The following is a 5,166-nucleotide window of genomic DNA, read 5'->3' as shown; positions in this document are numbered from 1 at the left end:
ACATATAATTGTCACTATAAATAAGAACAAAAATTCCAACAGTAGTGATTAATATTGACATAATAGAGGTAAGTGAATCAATAAAGTAGCCAAACTCGAAAGAAAAATCATTATTGATGGTCCAAGACCATCCATATTGATAGATAGAACTTCTATTTATTTGCTGAATAGACAGATCGACCGAAAAAATCATAACTATACTTAACAATAAAATATTGGGAAAAGCCCACATACGACGAAGATTTTTTGTTGCCGTCGGAAAAAGTAGGAGTCCCATTCCTATTAAAATAGGAATTGGAAGTGGCACAAAAGGTATGATCCATGAATATTGATATGTATGCTCCATAAAAACTTTTTTCTTATTCTTTCTTAATTAATCGTTTCTGATTCACCGGCTCTTATCTCTTTTGATGGAAAGGGAGCAATAATACAATCAAGATATTACAAAGTTAACTGGAATTTTCTATTATTAATCTTTTAATCTTTCTCAAATATTTCAAAAATATTCAAATTTCGAAGTTAGAAGTAATCAAATGATATCACCGAGTTACTAATGGAAAAAAAAAATATTCTTTTTTTTTTTCAAAATTATGTATCCTTTAACAGATTAATTACGAGTCTCATTCGAATTTGATTGAAAATGAAAATTGGGCATACTCTCTCTTCGAGCTTGACCAATTACCAATTAATAGAAAAAAATTCAAGTTTGTTTTTTATTAGGTAAATAAAATGGTTTTTTTACATTTTTTTGTTTTGATGTATTTTTCGTGTATAAATGGAGATGTATAAATTATAAATGTAGGACGACAAAAAAAATAGGCAGAGATAGAGAAGGAAAGACTCTTTTTTACGTTTTTTTGATTTCATCAATTCAATTTATATATCATAATAGATCCTAATCTATCCTATAGATTTGAATGGAGATATAAAAAAGAAAGGTACCAATAAATTAAATACAAATTCTTCTTTTTTTCTGGATAGTGTATGGAATATAAATAAAAAAAGGTTATATCATATTTTTTTTTTTTTTTTTTTCTAGAATAGAAGCATTTTATGTTATTTTCCCATCTCTATTTAGTTCTTATGAAATTTATATAGTAGTATATAGATAATTATAATCTAGAAAATCTATTAATCTAGAAAATCTATAGGAATAGATAAATAATGACATAAAGACACCGATCATTTTGTTTTAAAAATAGATGTCTTTGACATCCAACTATAGCACTAAATAACCTTTTTTTTGAATGGCAGTTCCAAAAAAACGTACTTCTACATCAAAAAAGCGTATTCGAAAAAATGTTTGGAAAAAGAAAGGATATTGGGCGGCGTTGAAAGCTTTTTCATTATCGAGATCTATTTTTACGGGTAATTCAAAAAGTTTTTTTGTACGACAAATAATTTTTTTTTAATCTGAATTGGTTTAACTCGAATAAGATACAAAGGTTTTCTTTTTTGAATATCTTTTTTTTTTTCATTTCCGGGATGGGGATTCTCATTTTCCCCATCGCCCCATTTGGTATCTTAGTGTTATAATAATTTGTTATTTTTATAATATTCAATTTCAATTTATAATAATAAATAATTAAATAATTAAATAATAAAAATTTGTATATTTATACTATAGCTATATCGGAGCACATATATATAAGAGCTTTAACTGGGTTGTTGAAACTAATCCATTAAGTTTCAATTTTGTAACTTTATGAATCATTATTTCTCTGAATTACTATATATCCTTCCCTTGCTTTCAACCCAATTGAGAAAACTCCCTTTATAATTTAGTGGATATACAAATAATGTATCAATTTAAAATGATCTAAAAAAATTCTATGTTTGTATAAGAAGATGAATCAAGACATATTTTTAGAATTCGAAATTCGAAATACTTTTTTGAAGTATGGTACAATTATGACAGGAATCGAAACGCTTTTTATATAACGTAACGTGTACAACCCAATATCTAGTTGGTTTGATAAATCCTTAAAACGCAAAATCCTAACGATTAATACAAAGCTATGCAAATTACATAAATCTTTTGAAATCATTGGATGTGGTGCTGAAATTGTGATCTCTAAAAATAATATTTTTTCATTCATTTATTCATTCAATTGATAAGCATTTTTTTTTTTATAGATTCATAAAAATCATATAAAAGAATGAGAGATGAATCATTAAAAAATTAAAATGATAAAGAACATTTTTTTGTTGAATTCTATCTATGAATTGAAGTTACAACTAGTTAGTTTAGTTACAATAGAGGAGTTCTCTTTTAGGAAAACACAAACTATAAAATCTCTGTTGAAATAATTAAATATTAAATTAAATATTAAATAAAAAAAAGGATAATTAAATAAAACGATAAATAATAAAGATTCTTTTTGAACCTTCAAATTGCTATTTAAACGAGTTTTTATTCATCAATTTAAATTAAATGCTTCTTTTACATTTTACATTGAATTGACCCCTTCACCTTCAATCTCGACGATTGAATAAAAAATGGCTTATTATGATTTCGAGCAAGCCGCTATGGTGAAATCGGTAGACACGCTGCTCTTAGGAAGCAGTGCTAGAGCATCTCGGTTCGAGTCCGAGTAGCGGCATAGTATCTTCTAAAAGAGATAGAATAAGTCCTATAATGAATTTAATTCCTGATTTCCATTCCATAAAATCTAGAAACCCTCGCTTTTTTCAGAATTCTTATGATTTTTTCAACTTTAGAGCATATATTAACTCATATATCCTTTTCGGTCGTTTCAATTGTAATTACAATTCATTTTTTAACCTTATTCTTATTAGTCGATGAAGTCGTAGGACTATATGATTCATCAGAAAAGGGCATGATAGTTACCTTTTTCTGTATAACAGGATTATTAGTCACTCGTTGGATTTATTCAGGACATTTCCCATTAAGTGATTTATATGAATCATTAATCTTTCTTTCATGGGGTTTCTCCCTTATTCATATGGTTTACTATTTTAAAAAGCGTAAAAATGATTTAAGCGCAATAACCGCACCAAGTGTTATTTTTACCCAAGGCTTTGCCACTTCGGGTCTTTTAACCAAAATGCATCAATCCGCAATATTAGCGCCTGCTCTCCAATCCCAGTGGTTAATGATGCACGTAAGTATGATGGTATTAGGCTATGCAGCTCTTTTATGTGGATCATTATTATCAGTAGCTCTTCTAGTCATTACATTTCGAAAAGCCATAAAAATTATTGGTAAAAACAATAATTTATTAAATCAGTCATTTTCGTTTGGCGAAATCCAATACATGAATGAAAGAAGCAATGTTTTATTAAACACTTATTTTCTTTCTTCTAAAAATTTTTACAGGTATCAATTGACTCAACAATTGGATCGTTGGAGTTATCGTATTATTAGTCTCGGGTTTATCTTTTTAACCATAGGAATTCTTTCGGGAGCCGTATGGGCTAATGAGGCGTGGGGATCATATTGGAATTGGGACCCAAAGGAAACTTGGGCATTTATTACTTGGACCGTATTCGCGATTTATTTACATACCCGAACAAATAAAAATTTGGAAGGTGTAAATTCCGCACTTGTGGCTTCTATGGGATTTCTTATAATTTGGATATGCTATTTTGGGGTCAATCTATTAGGAATAGGTTTACATAGTTATGGTTCATTTACATTAACATCTAATTGAATTGAATAAAAAGGCTAAGCCTAACAAATACTAAGATAGGACAGCGTATATATAAGAAAACTTATTGTAAGCTGTCAAGAACCTTTTGAATCACTCCACTACTTGATTCAAAAGGTTCTAACAAAAGCCAAAGATGTCTGATTAAAATTCAATTTAATTCTTTTACCTTTTTTTACTTAACTTAAACTTAAGAGAAGAAAAAAGACTTCTTTCTTTTTTTTTTCACTGTACAACGAACAATTTTAAAAATCATAGGATTACTTTTTGATTTTTTGTTTTATTCATCAAAACTATCTATAAAAATAATTATATAGAATAGTTTCGACCTTCTCACCTGATAATGAGAGGACAAAATCCGGATAAATACCAATACCTATTACTGGTAGAAAGATAGAGATCGAAACAAATAACTCTCGTGGTCCAGAATCAAAAAAATAAGAACTTTGAGCATTAAATAGCTTGTATCCATAGAACATTTGACGTGACATAGATAATGAATAAATAGGAGTTAATATCATTCCAATTGACATTACGAAAGTAATTAGTATTTTTGGCATTAAAAAATATTTTTGGCTGGTAATTATTCCAAAAAAGACTATCAACTCTGCAACAAAACCACTCATGCCCGGTAATGCAAGAGAAGCCATCGATAAGATACTGAACATCGTAAATATTTTTGGAATCGGAATAGCCATTCCACCCATTTCGTCGAGATAAAAAAGACGCATTCTATCATAACTCGTTCCTGCCAAGAAAAAAAGTGCAGCACCGATAAATCCATGAGATATTATTTGTAAAATAGCTCCGTTGAGTCCCGTATCAGTTATAGAGCCAATTCCTATAATTATGAAACCCATATGAGATACGGAGGAATAGGCTATTCTTTTTTTTAAATTCCGTTGACCAAGAGATGTTGAAGCTGCATAAATTATTTGCATTGTACCCACTATTATCAACCAGGGAGAAAATATGGAATGAGCGTGGGGTAATAATTCCATATTGATGCGAACTAATCCATACGCTCCCATTTTTAATAAAATTCCGGCTAGAAGCATACAAGTACTGTAATGTGCCTCCCCATGGGTGTCTGGTAACCACGTATGTAAGGGTATAATCGGCGATTTGACAGCAAAAGCAATAAGAAATCCAATATAGAATATGATTTCCAGTGCGACAGGATACGATTGATTAGCTAATGTTTCAAAATTTAATGTTGGTTCATTAGAACCGTATAAACCGATACCCAAAACTCCTATTAATAAAAAAATGGAACCCCCCGCAGTGTACAAAATAAATTTTGTAGCCGAGTACAGACGTTTCTTTCCCCCCCACATGGATAGAAGTAGATAAACGGGAATTAATTCGAACTCCCACATGATGAAAAAAAGTAAAAGGTCTCGAGAAGAAAATGATCCTATTTGACCACTGTACATTGCTAGCATCAAGAAATGGAATAATCGCGAATCTCGAGTAACTGGCCAAGCCGCCAAAG

This window comes from Durio zibethinus, unplaced genomic scaffold (assembly GCF_047325235.1).
Source record: "Durio zibethinus cultivar Kanyao isolate XHJ-2024 unplaced genomic scaffold, ASM4732523v1 HiC_scaffold_116, whole genome shotgun sequence".
Taxonomy (NCBI): Eukaryota; Viridiplantae; Streptophyta; class Magnoliopsida; order Malvales; family Malvaceae; genus Durio; species Durio zibethinus.
Note: the sequence above shows the minus strand (reverse complement) of the source record.